General features: G+C 32.8%; 1 long non-coding RNA gene across 3 annotated transcripts in view; it reads right to left on the reverse strand.

Annotated features, from left to right (window-relative positions):
- The window catches only part of LOC116420584, a 189,819-nt gene that overhangs the window by 80,804 nt on the left and 91,745 nt on the right, over window positions 1–17,270 (reverse strand). For all 3 annotated transcript variants that reach the window (XR_004230953.1, XR_004230952.1, XR_004230954.1), the window contains 2 exons: window positions 3,989–4,110; window positions 2,470–2,501 (listed from right to left, as the gene is read on the reverse strand). This is a non-coding gene — a long non-coding RNA (uncharacterized LOC116420584). The remainder of the gene's footprint in view (window positions 1–2,469; window positions 2,502–3,988; window positions 4,111–17,270) is intronic.

Here is a 17,270-nt window from a genome sequence, read left to right on the forward strand (position 1 = left end):
CCTTTCCATTCTATGATGAAGGCCAAGTATAGATTAGATAACATAAATTTGTAGTGTGCTATTACCCTGATTGTAAGACTTCCTCTGAATACTTTCATTTAGAATTGTGGAAGTATAAATAGTGAAGGTAGACCAGGGTTGAACACTGATAGAGTGTGAATACCTGTAGGACAAGGTTAAGGTGTATTCAAGAGTAGAGAAGAATACATAGTTGAACAGGTAACAATAGGTCAGTGGAGAAATATGAGACTAGAATAAATTATATACTAAAATAACAGGAAATATTGAATGACTTGAGGTTACATTAAAGACAAAAATTTAATGAAAGTAAAGTGGGAGAAGAGACAGATGAAGATATAAGATTATAATCAAAGAAAGGAATTTTTGAGTTCATGACCATGAAAGTAGCATGATTATGGGTAATTTTGAAGTTGTTTATCATAATCCCTGTGGATAAAAATATAAGCAATGACATTTATTCTTTTTGAATTTAAATGTGGAAACTCATGCTAATATATAAATGGCCTTATGCTAGCAATATAAGTGCTCTATTCCTAATTAATGTATATACTTCTTAGGGATATATTTTAAAATGACCCTATATCTCAAGGCTATTCAATCAATCTAATATCCAATTAGTATCAATTAAAATGATAACTAGGAAGATGAAAAAAACTATCCAGCTTTGGTTTTCTTAGCCATTTTAAACTGGAAAATATTAATTTAAATTGTCATTTAAAATTTGTCATGGAAATTTGAGGCAGGGGAGGAGAAGTGCTCTTCTCACTCCTGAAAGATATAGTAGAAATGCAGTACAAATTTTGATTTTATATCACTCCCATGAGTAGAGCTAAAAAAAAAAAAAAAAATCTGTACTGCTGCCAAAGCTGAAAAATAATCAAATTTTTGTTAGTCTGGTGAACAGTAAAACATGTAGTGGTTTTGCTTCACTTCTTGTTTTCTACAAACACCAAATTTCTAATTTGTTCCAGGGTGGAATTTTGCTGTTATGCACCATAAGAAATTGGGTTTCCTGATGAAAATGGTGGATAGCAATTCCCTTGTTCCTGACAACTTTGATCAATTTTTCCCAAAATGCACACAAATATCAGTTTTCACCTGTGAAAATGCACAAAGCAATAACTGACAGTTTTACTGTGCCCTATATTAATTATCATCCTGCACCAGAGATGATGGTAAACTAAGAAGAAAGTATATTTTCCCCTTTCAATAATCTCTAAAATAGCAGTATTGTTGAGAAACAGACAGAGATGGACAAAGACAGACAGAAAGACAGAAAGAGATGAGAGAGAGAGAGAGAGAGAGAGAGAGAGAGAGAGAGAGAGAGAGAGAGAGAGAGAGAGAAATACAGTAGAAAGCCAGTTTCCAAACTGCTTAACCAAAACATTCCCCCAGTCCCTATTTCTGTTTCCAATAAGGTACAAATTAAATGTTTAAACTATGTAAGTCAAGGATATCCAAGATGTACAGAAGCTAGAAATTATAAATCTACAAAGAGCTGGAACTACATCAGTTGGAATTGCCCATAAATCTGGGAAAGATACATCATCATCAGGGTCAGCAATCCAAAAGAGGAAAACGTGAGGTAAGGAAATTTTACTAACTTCTTAGGTACCTTGGTCTCTCTAGGAAGAAGACAAGGAACAGGTTTTAAATCTTTTTGAAAACCAAATTTGACCACTTGAATGTGAATCTTGAGATTTTTTCTAATGAATGAATAGTCCATGCAATGTCTAGCAAAAATAATCTCCTTCTTTAGGATGATTTGTATTTTCCCACCGTGTTCTATCTTCTTGAGGGCAGGGAGTATTTCATTTCTGTCTTTGCCTCCCCAGAATCACACAGTAGATACTTAACAAAATCTTCCCCTTCTTTTATCCTTTGATAAAAAGTTATAACAGATAAAACATGAGATCCTCTTCTACTTGTCAGTGCCTCACTAATTACTTTTTATTTACTTTCTATATAAGAACATTTTATTTGAGAGGCAGCATGGCGAAGTGAATAGAAAGCTGACCTCAAAACCAGTAAGACCTAGGTTTCTATTTAATCTAACAAATACTGGTTATGGGGCTCTGGATAAGAAATAAGGCTATGTACTTGCTCCCATGATTTTTAGTATGATGTTCTTAGCCATGTTGTTAAACACTTTCAATGAAGACCAACGGGGCATCAAAGTCAGCTACTGCACTAATGGTAAATTCTTCAACTTGAAAAAGTTACAGTGTAGCCCCTGAAGCTGAGATGCAACAAGTATATATTGATTTTCTGCTTCTTGTGCTAATTTTGGCCTAACAATTAACGCCAAAAAACACAGAAACGCCATTCATCTGTAAAATCCCATTGGTTAGAATAAATGGAAAAGTTTTTAATACTGCGGATATGTTCACTTACCTTATCAGTATACTTTCTAGGAATGTACATATTGATAATGAGATAGATACTTACATTGCCAGAGCCCACTTGGGGTTTAAGAGGTTCTGAAAGAAAGAGAAGAGAGAAGATGTGGGAGACAAGATGTATTAGGCTGACTACCAAATTGAAGGTCTACAGGGTCATTGTGCTGACTCAATGTGTTATGTCTGTGAAACCTGGTCAGTATATCAGCACCATGCGAGGAAACTGAATTGCTTCCATTTAAATTGTCTTAGGAAGATTTTGAAGATTGCTTTACAAATATAAGATTCTAGACACTCAAGTCGTTTCTTAAAGTAAACTGCTAGACATTGCAACTCTACTGGAGAAAGCACAACACTGATAGACTGGTCACATTGTTTAAATGTCAAACATGCTTCCAAAAAGAAAGATTAGTTTATGAAAAACTCACATAGGACAAGCACCCACATGGTAGTCAGAAGTTCTCTCTTAAGAACTTTGGGATTGATTGTGTGACATGAGAGACACTGGCACAGGACTACTTAGCATGGTATGCCCTCATTAGAGAAGGGGTTACACTTTATGAGCAAAGAAGAATTGATGTATCTCAAAAGAAATGTGAGATGTGCAGATTTAGAGAATCTACCTCAAATGTACTTGTGGACTTTTTGTGCTCATTCTGAGCTTGCCTTGGTTTGGTCATAGTTAGACACATTGTAATTTGACTCTAATATAATGATATCATTTTGGTCCTTTTCAAAAATGAAAGACAAAAAGCAAATTTGTAAAGGGAGTTTCTTTACCCAAGAGTTGTCTATACCTACGAAATCAAGGGAAAAAGGTCTTATCCTTTTTTTTTCTTTTTGATAGAGATACATTGAGACATCTATCTATATACATATCTATTTCTCTCTCTATGACTTCTATTTTTATTCCTAGAATTTCACATAGTGTCTAGCTTATTGTGGATACTTAGAAAATGTTTTTGTATTTATTAATTCATTCATTCGTCACCCAACCAAAATACAAAAACAATTTTTTCCTGATTTTCTTTTGCTTTCTATTCCAATAATAATGATTTTAGAAAAATATAAATGATAATGATAATTTTATGCTTCAGTATTTCAATAGAGCTGTGATTTCATCAATATGATTACTCCTTCCAGCAGTATATGTCACAATCCATATCTTTTAATTCTTCATGATTCTTATTCCAAATATTCGGCTTATTGTATATAAAGCATCTTGCAATATAATGGAGTTCTTTCTATATGTTTTAAAATATGCTTTATAAATAACAAATATTAGTGAAGAATTTAGGCTGAACACTTTTCATCTCCATTACATAACCAGCAAGCTTCCTTTTCCAATCATACATATTTCAGATCTATCCAAGGACCAGCATAATATCATAAAGAGGACATTACTAGCAGTTTGATCACTAACCAGGCAATGGATACTTTGAACTGAGTACCAAGGAAACAGACTTTTAAAATTATGTAACCAAGATTATTTTGCATTGCTTATAAGAAGAGTAAAAATCCAGCACTACTTAACAGAATTATATGTAGTAGCTTAAGAAAAAGATTACCTAAAAGTCCCAGGAACACCATGCACCAAACTTTTCCTTCAGGCCTTGTTGTTTCCTTGATTGAGATAAGCACAGTAGAGTTGAGTTTCAGATTGTCACACAGCCATCACAATCCAAACTTCCTGTGTAAACAGACAATATTCATGTAAGAATCCAATTCATTGCAATTTGTACAGATGGATAACCATGAATGCCAGCAGAGATAAGGTATTTGATAAAAAAAAAAAAACCTTCAAATGGCATGATTTTTTTTTTTCTGAACAAGAATATAAGGGATAGTTAAACTGATTCAGTAAAAATAAGAAGTGACCCAAATCACTCTACTTTTGCTTAGTCCTGAAAGTGAACCAGTTTTAAACCTCATTTCCTTTTTCACATGTTCAATAAAGTTGGTATAAGGATATTTAGCACATTTTGAGTAAAGTATACCATATGTCTTGATAGTTAACTAAACTCTTTCAGTTTTTAAAGGTTAACTTTTCTATTGTTGCCAGATATTTCAGTCCATTCTGCCAAGATAATATATAGTTGGGATGGAATGGAACCAAATTCATTTTAACAGCTCATGAGAATTAAAGATTTCACTGTTGGATAGGTATTAGCTATATTTTTCAACAATTTGAAGTTATCTTAAAATATGAATATTTGGATCATGTCATAGATAATTCCAAAATGCCAATACCAGGCATACAAATTTTATCTTTTGCCTTCAAAATTATATCTGAATAACAGACTGACTATATTATCTTGCCTAAATACAATTTTCAGGCCATATTTCCACCATCTATAAACGGAAATTCTCCCATACAGTTACAGAGAATAAATATTTGAGCCAATTCTCTACAGGAAGAAAATGCAATGTGTAGTTTTTAGCAAAAGTTAATTGAATTGTGCAAACAAGTATATGAAATACACAAGAATAAATGTCATTAAAGTATTTTATTTTACAATGAAAACAAATGTTAAGAAATATATCAGAATTAGTCATTAGTGTAAGTTACTTGATAGTGCTAATGATGTGAGCAAAGCAAAAAGTCATTCTAAGTCATTAGAAAATATGCCATTCATCAAAATAAAATTTATTAATTATTTTCCAATCTTGCTGAATGTATAAAATGAAAAACAATTCCATCTGATAATATCACAGAAAAAATGTATTAAATTTACCATTGCTGGACATTTAGCTCAATTTAACTCCAGAAATATGCCTAATGGAATAACTATTTAAAATATTTTACTAAAAATGAGAATTAGGAAGCCTTAAACTTTTAAAACAAAAAAGATTCTCAATTAAACACACAGAGAGCTTAAAAAGTGGTCCAACTAATTACATTCAACAATCTAATATAATTTGATTAGATAATATAGTCTTGACCTTTCTGAATTTATGACATGGATAAAATCATTTTGTCGTTGTAGCAACAAAGTACACTTTAAAACTTATCCAAATTATCTTTTAATTTTTATAGATATGAGCATTTATGGGCAAATTTTATAGATACAGGCATCTACAATAGGGTGCAGTAAATAGAGCATTGGCCCTAAAGTCAGACCAGAATTCAAATCCAGTCTCAAAATACTTACTAGCTGTGTGACCCCAGGCAAGTGCCTTAATCCCAGTTGCTTCATATATATACAAATATGCATATGTATGTATGTATCTACATTTACCTATGTATCTATATCTATATATACATAGAAGATAGACAGACAGACATACAGACAGATACTAGTTTTGTCTTAATGTAATAGAAATGACTGATTATTGATGTGAGAAATATTTCTAAATCAATTAACCATACATAGTTACACTAGCAGTTTTTAGAACACTAATCAAAATTAGTACTAAACTAGAAAGAAAAAGATGAGAAAAAGTAACTGTGGCATTTAACTGGAACAGTTTCAGACTGCACTATTTAAATCATCTATTGATAGAGATGAGAAGAAACATGGGGTTACAAATAGATGACTCACCTTGGAGGCAGATTCAAGTCCTGCTTCTGACACATTTTAGCCAGCCCTCTTCCAGTCTCCAATCCACCCTCACCTATTCCATTGGAAGATCGAGCCTACTTTTTGCCACCCTAAAGTCACTTTCAATATGTACTTTCTCTACTTCTAGTTGTACAGTTACTGAATACCCCCCTAGGGGGGTAACTCATTCTCACTGGGTTACAAATTTATGTCATGGGACAAAATAATATTTCAACTGAATCCTAAATACTGCGTAGAAATCTTTTATTGTTTCTTGATAAACTCCATTTTATACTTCACCAAGTGACCCTTCACAACTTTCTCTTCTCTCTAAAGTCAATTGTATTATCCTCTGCTTCCTTCTTCTCAGAGTAGATGATATAGTTAGCTAGCTAGAGAGAGACAGAATGGATAGCTAAAAGTACGTATAGAATGATTTTCACATATATACATATTTGTGCTTAATGGTACCCTTCTCTAGGGTAGACAGAAGGAAGAAAAAAGAACAAAAGTTAAATTCATAATTTTATGACATATTTAAAAGGAATAGCAAGTTGTACATAATAGATTAACAGTTTTATATTTAATCATGTTATTTTATTTTACTGTTATGAAATGTTTGTTTCTTACACAAATTTTAAATTAAATAAAAATTTTAAAACAAATTCTTATCTACTTGAAAAATAGACAGACAGATTGATAGATAGATAGATTTTCCCTCCTCCAAACTCCTCCTAAATATCAACTCATCCCTCATTGCAATAAACATGCCAATGCATCTCTTACTCTTAAAAGAAACCTTTATTTGACCTTTCTAACACACCATGATATCATCTTATATCTCTTCTTTCTTGCAAATTCCCAGAAAATTTCCTTCACTTCTTCACATTCTCACTTTTTTGTCTCTTTGCAATTTGGTATCCAGTTTTGCCATTCATGGGAAATTATGCTACTTAATAACATATAATATTACAGTTTCTTAGTTCTTAAATTTGATCATCATCTTGGACTTCTTTGAATTTTTCAACACTGAATTTTTTTAACAAAACACATAGCTCCTCCCTCGAAATATATTTTTATCCTTGGTTTCTATGACATTATACAGCACTGTATCTCATACCCAGTTAAGTGCTCTGTCGGTCTCTTTTAATGGATTAGCATTTATATGCTTCCTCCAAAATATATGTTCTATCCTAGTCTTTGGACCAGGCTCTCTTTTAGTCTTCCACCATCTGATCTCATGAGCATGCAGAGATTCAGTTCATATCAATCTAATTATATATTCAACCCTAATCTGTCACTTGAATCCCAGTCCTATATTATCAATTAAGTACATAATAGACAGACTCATCGTAAACGTACAAGGCATTTCAAACATAAAATATCAATTATAGAATATATTATCTTCCCCCAACCTGCAGTTTTTTTTTTAATTTAATAGCCTTTTATTTACAGGTTATATGTATGGGTAACTTTACAGCATCAACAATTGCCAAACCTCTTGTTCCAATTTTTCACCTCTTACCTCCCACCCCCTCTGCCAGATGGCAGGATGACCAGTAGATGTTAAATATATTAAAATATAAATTAGATACACAATAAGTATACATGACCAAAACGTTATTTTGCTGTACAAAAAGAATCAGACTCTGAAATATTGTACAATTAGCTTGTGAAGGAAATCAAAAATGCAGGTGGGCATAAATATAGGGATTGGGAATTCAATGAAATGGTTTTTAGTCATCTCCCAGAGTTCTTTCTCTGGGCGTAGCTGGTTCAGTTCATTACTGCTCCATTGGAAATGATTTGGTTGATCTCCTTGCTGAGCATGGCCAGGTCCATCAGAACTGGTCATCATATAGTATTGTTGTTGAAGTATATAATGATCTCCTGGTCCTGCTCATTTCACTCAGCATCAATTCGTGTAAGTCTCTCCAGGCCTTTCTGAAATCATCCTGTTGATCATTTCTTACAGATCAATAATATTCCATAATATTCATATACCACAATTTATTCAGCCATTCTCCAACTGAAGGGCATCCACTCAGTTTCCAGTTTCTAGCCACTACAAAGAGGGCTGCCACAAACATTCATGCACATACAGGTCCCTTTCCCTTCTTTATGATCTCTTTGGGATATAATCCCAGTGGTAACACTGCTGGATCAAAGGGTATGCACAGTTTGATAACTTTTTGAGCATAGTTCCAAACTACTCTCCAGAATGGTTGGATTCGTTCACAACTCCACCAGCAATGCATCAATGTCCCAGTTTTCCCACATCCCCTCCAACAATCATCATTATTTTTTCCTGTCATCTTAGCCAATCTGACAGGTGTGTAGTGGTATCTTAGAGTTGTCTTAATTTGCATTTCTCTGATTAATAATGACTTGGAGCATCTTTGCATATGACTAGAAATAGTTTCAATTTCTTCATCTGAGAATTGTCTGTTCATATTCTTTGACCATTTTTCAATTGGAGAATGGCTTGATTTTTTATAAAATTAGAGTCAATTCTCTATATATTTTGGAAATGAGGCCTTTATCAGAACCTTTGACTGTAAAAATGTTTTCCCACTTTATTGCTTCCCTTCTAATCTTGTTTGCATTAGTTTTGTTTGTACAAAAACGTTTCATTTTGATATAGTCGAAATTTTCGATTTTGTGATCAAGTAATGATCTCTAGTTCTTCCTTGGTCATAAATTCCTTCCCCTTCCACAGGTCTGAGAGGTAAACTATCCTGTGTTCCTCTAATTTATTAATAATTTCATTCTTTATGCCTAGGTCATGAACCCATTTTGACCTTATCTTGGTGTCGAGTGTTAAGTGTGGATCAATGCCTAGTTTCTGCCATATTAGTTTCCAATTTTCCCAGCAATTTTTGTCAAACAGTAAGTTCTTATCCCAAAAGCTGGGGTCTTTGGGTTTGTCAAAGACTAGGTTGCTATAGTTGTTGACTGTTTGTCCTTTGAACCTAACCTATTCCACTGATCAACTAATCTATTCCTTAGCTGATGCAAATGGTTTTGGTAACTGCTGACTCTATAATATAATTTAGATCTGGTACAGTTAAGCCACCCTCATTTGATTTTTTTTTTCATTAATTCCTTGAAATTCTTGACCTTTTGTTTTCCATATGAATTTTGTTGTTATTTTTTCTAGGTCATTAAAATAGTTTTTGGGGAGTCTGATTGGTATAGCGCTAAATAAATAGATTAGTTTAGGTAATATTGTCATCATTATTATATTTGCTCGCCCTATCCAAGAGCATTTAATATTTTTCCAATTGGTTAGATCAGACTTAATTTGTGTGAAAAGTGGTCTGTAATTTTGCTCATAAAGTGTCTGATTTTCCCTTGGCAGATAGATTCCTAAATATTTTATATTATCAGTAGTTACTTTAAATGGAATTTCTCTTTGTAACTCTGACTGTTGGATTTTGTTAGTGATATATAAGAATGCCCATAACTTATGGGGTTTATTTTATAACCAGCAACTTTGCTAAAGTTGTGGCTTATTTCTAATAACTTTTTAGTAGAATCTCTGGGGTTCTCTAAGTATACCATCATATCCTTGGCAAAGAGTGATAATTTGGTTTCCTCATTGCCTATTCTTATTCCTTTAATCTCTTTCTCAGCTCTTATTGCCAAAGCTAGCGTTTATAATACAATATTAAATAGTAACGGTGATAGTGGGCAACCTTGTTTCACTCCAGATCTTATTGGGAATGGTTGCAGTTTGTCTCCATTACATATGATGTTTACTGATGGTTTTAAATAGATGCTGCTGATTATTTTAAAGAAAAGTCCATTTATTCCTATACTCTCAAGTGTTTTTAATAGGAATGGATGTTGGATTTTGTCAAATGCTTTTTCTGCATCGATTGAGATGATCATATGGTTTTTGTTAATATGGTTATTAATATGGCCAATTATATTGATAGTTTTCCTAATATTGAACCAGCCCTGCAATCCTGGTATAAATCCTACTTGATCATAGTGTATTATCCTGGGGATGATTTTCTATAGTCTCTTTGCTAATATCTTATTTAAGATTTTAGCATCAATATTCATTAGGGAGATTGGTCTATAATTTTCTTTCTCTGTTTTCAACCTACCTGGTTTAGGTATCAGTACCATGTCTGTGTCATAGAAGGAATTTGGTAGGACTCCATTTCCTATTTTATCAAATAATTTATATAGCATTGGGGCCAATTGTTCTTTAAATGTTTGGTAGAATTCACATGTAAATCCATTTGGTCCTGGGGATTTTTTCTTAGGGAGTTGTTTAATTGCCTGTTCTATTTCTTTTTCTGAAATGGGACTATTCAAGCAATTTACTTCCTCCTCTGTTAATCTGGGAAGTCTATATTTTTGGAGGTAGTCATCCATTTCACTTACAACCTGAAGTTTTCAAAGTTGGTAGTTTTCATTGTTGGCATCCCATCCTTCTAGTCCTTAAGGATTGGAACCCTGGAATCATCCTTAACTTTTTCCTTTTCTATATCCTTAAGCAATTAGTTGTAAGTTTTGTCGATTATATTTCCACAAAATCTCTCTCAAAGAATTTTACCCAGTCCCTTTTCTCTCTTCACAATCTTTTCTCTAGTTTAGTTCCTTATTACTTCAACCCCCTTCGATTCCAGTAGCCTTCCAATTGGTTTTCCTGTTTCTAGTCTTTCCTTTCCCAATCTCTCCACTATTTTACTGTTAATACTACTATTTCTATTTCTGCTGCTGCTGCTCTTCCTGCTATTGCTACTACTATTACTCCTTACTCATAGGAATGGGTTTTTTGAGAAGGGAGCAGAAATACGGCAAAGTTATAGAATAGAATCCATGTTTATATACAGTGGGGAATCTCTGTGTCCTAAGATTGACCCAGAAGCTGTGAAGGTCTGGCAGGAAATCTGAAATATTGGCCAATTGTATTACAATCTATAGTGATTCAATCATTTGAGTCAGCTTTGCCAGACATCTTGATGAAATTGTTCCTATTAATAGACAGGATAATTGGATCTATCTGAAATTGTTAAAAATGATCAGGCTAATCTGAAAACACTAAAGTGAATGGTGTTCTTTTTATAGGATACATCTGAACAAATCAGAAATACCAATAACTTATTTGATAGAAATACTTCATGGCAAATGTGAATGACTGCTAAAGATGGGAAACTTTAATTACATATGAAAAGGACTGAAGACACAAATACTTTTATTATGGATTAGTTCTACAATAATGATATTGGAAAAATCTGACTATGTATAAGCAAAATTTTCATACTGCTTTTTGTTAATAGTATCCTCATCTCCACACTATCCAATATCCATATTTCTGATCTGTACAGAACCAAAAAATAAATAAATAAAAACGACACTTTATCCCTGAGCCTAGTTTAGAGGAAACAGATGAAATCAAGGATGTTTTTAGTTGAAGACTCTGAAATCATTGAAAAGTTTCATTTAATTCAACCTTCAGAATTGATATCTACCATTAAGGAAGAATAGGAAAAGCTTCTTGAAGGTGAAATTTTATCTGGAAGTTGAAGGAAGAGATGGAAATTAAGGAGCAGATATGAAGAGGGAAAGCATTTTAGGTCTGGGGACAGTTCACTGATAACTCATGGAGTTAAGATATGTGGCATCTTGCATGAAGAATAACAAAGAGGCCAGTATCACTAGATTGTAGAGTAGATTATGGAAGTAAAATATAAAAAGACTGGAGAGACATGGAGGGAGTAGAATATGAAAAGTTTTTAAAACTAAATAGGATTTTAGATTTGATTCTTGAGGTAATAGGGAGCAGCTGTAATTTATTGAGTAGGGGCATGGCATGGTCATAGCTGCTCTTAAGAAGATCACTTTGGTAGATGAGTAGTGGATAAATTGGAGTAAGGAGGAACTTAAGGAAGGGAGACCAACTAGACAGTGATTGCAATGATTCAGGCAAGGGGTGATGAAGGCCTACATCAATACAGGGATTTTATAATAGAAAGGAGGGCATAGATAAAATGAGGTAAAGATAAAATAGACATAAGAGAATCAACAAGACTTGGCAACAGATTGGAAATGAAGTGGGGAAAAGAGAGTGAGGAATTGAGTGTGTCATCTAGGCTGCAAGCCAGAATAACTGCTTTCAACAATAATAGAGAAATTTGGAAGAAGAAAGAATTTGGGGGGAAATATAATGCATCACCAAAGAAATAGTAGATAAATAACTGAGATATTCAGATTTGTTTGTGGAAAAAGAAGGTTTTATGAGTGTTAATTCAAGACAAGCTCATTAGAACCAGAAATTACAAAGATATTATTCTTGAGAAACTCAGACTTAGAGACATGTAAATTATTTAAGGATATTATACAAACTGCTCAACACATCACTGTAGGCTGTAAAACTTTAATACTTACTGAACACCTAGCCAAATATGACCTGTTCGCTAGAATTGTACATTAAAGGTCTGTCATTTTTCATGGATGGAAAATTGCCATATCTCAAATACAGACCTAAAAATAGATAAATATAAACATCCACAAATAGATTGTAGTAGAAATGAACTATTAGCATGGACTAAACTCTTATACACAATTGCCCATATAAAATAATGAGTCATAAAAATACAAGAACATAGTTTGTTTCTTTGTTTTTAATAGATGTTACCTAATAAAATCCTCACAGTCTCCAAAGAACATGGAGCAAAAAGTTTTCAAAATGTGAAAAATCAACAGGAGCCATCGGAATCATGTGGGAACAGACTGAAGTTCATCTCATTTCTGATGAACTCTTTACTCCTGGAATTTTTCCAAGGATGCTTTCTATTAACACACAGAAGATAAGTTAAAATTCTAACACTTTTGTGCAACTACAAAGCTAATTGTATTATCTACATCTACAAAAATAGGAAATTAAAAATAAAATAATAATAGTGAGACAGTAACTTCTCTGAGGAACTCAATTCACCTTTATCAAAAGATAAAGAGATAATGACAACACTAACATTTTTCAGATGTTATCATCCTTGATATTCATTACCTCCAGACTAAATACAATTTTTAAAATGTACCAGATATAAAGACCTAGAAGAAGAAATCAAAAGGATATGGAAACAGGAAAACGACATGGAAAAGGGATGAAATAGGTTTCATCTTATTTGTCCTATTTGGTACTAAAGATGTCCTGAAGCTACAGAAGATAAGCTTTTATCTTCATGCTTTTGTTCTTTTAAGTAGCAATATTATCCATTATGCAAAAGTTTATAGAACGTTAATTTCATAAGAAAGTAGCAGTATAATGATTATTTCCATTGAGTTTGCAATACTTGAATAACTCAAAACAGTTGTGGGTTGTAAGGTCCTTCAACTGTAGAGTTCTTTGAAATCTGCTTCTCTCTCTAAGAAGCATGTGATTGAAGCTAGCAGACCAACACCCAAACCTTTGAACTTCAGAACTGACTTATAACTGTAACCTTAATCATAACAAATGTAATTATAGAGTTAAATGTAATGCACATGTAACTGTTACTCATATATAAATACAAATGTACCTATAAGGTTACATGTATACAATAAAAGTTACATACATACATAAAACTATGTACCTGTAAAGTTATATATGAGACAATTCTCAATACTGATGATGCCCAGAAAAATGTCCCTTCTCCGTCAAAAAAATTTCCTTTTTCTGTTAAAAAGGCTAAATTTTGGAATCTTTTTCTAAGAAATTCTAATCTCCCCTTATCCACACAGGGATTTGAAATCTATGAACATCTATTTAGTGAGCCTTTTGAGGGTGTATTTGAATACTTCTACCATGTTCTTCGGCAAGAAATATATCATTGCTCCAGCTCTTGCCACCTATCAGTTTAAGGAAACTTATTGTCAGATTTCTGATTTATGACTTGTGTTCAGAAAAAGAAAGAGAAAGTTAAATAGCTGCAAGAAATTTAGAGTCAGTCACCAACTGACTCTAAGACCATTTGTGAAAACACATGCAGCTCATTACTTCTGCCGCAAGTTACTATTAAGTGCCATTGGTTTGGGGAGGGAAAGGAAAAATATTGCTCCCTTGTTTTACTCACTAAGAAAGGACAAGAGAAAGAGAAAAGCTGAAGTCCTGAAGAACGAGCAGTTCTGTTAGCTTGTTTTTATAAATATAGATCCATCAACAAGGGTTTATGCTCCTGAGTTTCAGTCACAGAGTCACCAGAAGTTCCTCTCAGCATGGTGCCAGTGAGCATGTTCCTATTTTCTAGGGAAGTATCACTTAAGTGCCTCCAAAGAAAAGAAGCACTTCCTATAATCTCATCAGATTGTTTAGGGATCAAGAATTCCCTTGTGCTCATATACTAGTAGTTCTGTGAACTTAAGCAGTTTATCTCCTGTCTCCATGCCTTCACATAGCCTGATTTCCATTATTAAAATATATTTCCACTCATTTCTGCCTCTTAGAATCTGCCTTCAAGATCAAGGCATCTTCTACATTAATCCTTTCCCATTATATCTGTAGTAGGTACTCTCTGATACCTCAAATGATCATAGATCTGCCAATGTGTTCACATTCTACAAGCACTTGTGGAGAAAGGAATTATTTTGGTTATATCTTTGTATTCAAAACACCTAGCCCAGTGCCTTGTACACAGAGTGAACTATTAATAAATGTTTGAAGAATTAAATTGTTATATAATTTCACTGACTACAATTTCTGTAGGGATCACACTAAAGATTATTTGTACATTTCTCATTTATTGGTGTACAGCAATGTTTTCATATGTGGGAGCATCTTTCATCACAGTTGGCAGATTGGCAGCTCATTTGGAACTTATCTGGGAACACTAAGAAGTTAAATGTCCTGTCAATGGTCACAAGGTTAATATGTTTCAGTGACAGTACTTGATCATGTCTTGCTGACTATAATAAGTATAGCCTTCTTTACACTATAACATTTGCCTCTTTAATAAAATTTGTGATCAAAACACCATCTATGTACAAGGTTACAGATTCTTAAAGCTCAAAGTGACATTAGAAATTGTCTAGTCCATACCCTTCTTTAAAAAAAAAAAAAAAAAAAAAAACTTGATAACAACACCTATTAGGAAACAGGCCTAGAGAGTAATTTTCCTAATATTAAAGTAATAGAATTATGGTAAGCCTTTCATTCTTACTAGAATGTTCCATATAGCAACTATATTGCCCTTTGTTGTGCCTCCTAAAAGTTTTAATCTTTGCTTCAAATTGTGTTTGTTTTATAATTGGTAGTTATGAAAATTAAAGCAAGAAGGCAGAATAGAAATAAAATATTAATGAAAATTTCTTAAATATTTATTAACTGAAGCTCAGAAAGGATAAGGAAAAGAAACAAAACTGTTTCTCCTAAAATATCTTTTTATGAACTACTCATTCTTCAAACAACATATATGTATTATAAACATAGCTTAAAGAAAAGGTTAAATTTAAAGTTAACTTTGTTGCTAGGCATCTGGACTACATAGGAGATTTTAAATAGAACTGAGATGATAGAATTTTTTTTAAATAACAAATGGGAATAAGAAATGCTGTGTGAAATAGCAATAGGAATGAGCCATGACAAAATGATTTACTGATGGAATTGGAGAAAATTACTAATAATTTACTTTCTCTGTCTTCTTCTATAGACATTATTGCTCACTATACAAGATAATTTTCTTTTAAGAATTTACCTTCCAAAATGTGAAATTCCTGAGTATATGAGAGAGGTCTGTGTTTCATCATGAAACGAAAAAGTCTCATTGATACATTACTATTTTGAGTGGAACAATACAATGCATGGAATAAAGCACTCTGTGCTTCAACTGGCTGGCTCGTCACATCACATTTGTCTATTTCATTGTTCTACAACTATATTATTATCTACCTTCTGTTCCCTAATTGTGAGTAACCATAAGGATTCCTCCTTAATCCTCTACTATCTCTATTATCTTTCTTACATTTCATTTTTTTACAAAAAATGTTGGTTACACCAACAGTTCAAATTTCAACTTTCCCCATCCTACTCCCCTGTTTGCCTAAAAGTTGTCTGACCCAGGGAAATCTGGGTTTATACAGACTCAGACTCAGAACAAAGATATTAAATGACCAGGCCAATGAACCTTCAGAAACAGATTAAATATTATTGGTAAATATTTGACAACATAAAAATACAATAGAACATAATGTCAATAAATATATTTTCTTTTTAAATCAATATGTGGCTTGTAGAGATCTTTAGGTATGGTTTAGTAACCTTAGTTTCTTCTTGAGTTTGACAACACTGTTCTAGCAAACCATGATCAACTAGTATTGTCTTTCGAGGTATGTATGTGTGTGTGTGTGTGTGTGTGTATATATATATATATATATATATATCATAAAAAGAAGAGCATCTGAGTGAAATAAGCAGAGCCAGGAAAACATTATGCACAATAACAGCAAGATTTAGTGATGATAGAGAGTGATGGATTTAGCTCTTCTCAGCAAGGAGGTAATTCAAGGCAATTCCAATAAAATTGGAATGGAAAATGCTATCTACATTCAGAGAGAGAACTATGCAGATTGAATGTGGATTGAGGTATGATATTTTCACTTTTTTATATTTCTTTGCTTTTTCTTTTTTGTGATTTTTTTTTCTTCCCTTTTGATCAGATTTTTTCTTGCACAAAACGACAAACATGAAAATATTTTTAAAAGGATTGCACCTGTTTGATTCCTTTCTTGGGAATGGGGGAGGTAAGGGAAAGAGAGAAAGAAAAATCGGGAACAAAAAAATCTTATAAAATGGGTGTTGAAAACTTTTTTTACATGTATTTGGAAAAATAAAATACTATTAAAAAGATAAAATTAAGGAAAATACTCAATAAATTATCATAACTGATTGCATACATTAAAAAAAAAAACAGAGCATCAGTGAAAATAAGCTAAATTTTAAAAGAAAAGTTTTGACATCCCTATTTCTTTGTGTAGCTTTGAGAACTGAGTTTGAGGAGGTGATAACAGGGTAATAACTTGAGGTGATAATCCAAGTGATAAGTAGAGTCATAATCAGTGGCACACATTTTTGGGAGACAGGCCCTCCCATTGATTCAGACATTAAAACTGCTGAAAGATCTTAAACTTTGAAGGTTAAATACTTTTCTATTAGGTTTTTCTTGATCTCTTTGATTAAACTGATCCCCTTCCATCAAATTAACATATTTCTTGTTTATATATTATAAGCTTACCATTCTTCCCACTACCCCCAGTAAGATATAAGTTCCTTAAATGTATGGCAGTGTTCTTTTTTTTTCTTTTACATTTGTATCTC

The sequence above is a fragment of the Sarcophilus harrisii genome, chromosome 1 (assembly GCF_902635505.1).
Source record: "Sarcophilus harrisii chromosome 1, mSarHar1.11, whole genome shotgun sequence".
NCBI classification, from domain to species: Eukaryota; Metazoa; Chordata; class Mammalia; order Dasyuromorphia; family Dasyuridae; genus Sarcophilus; species Sarcophilus harrisii.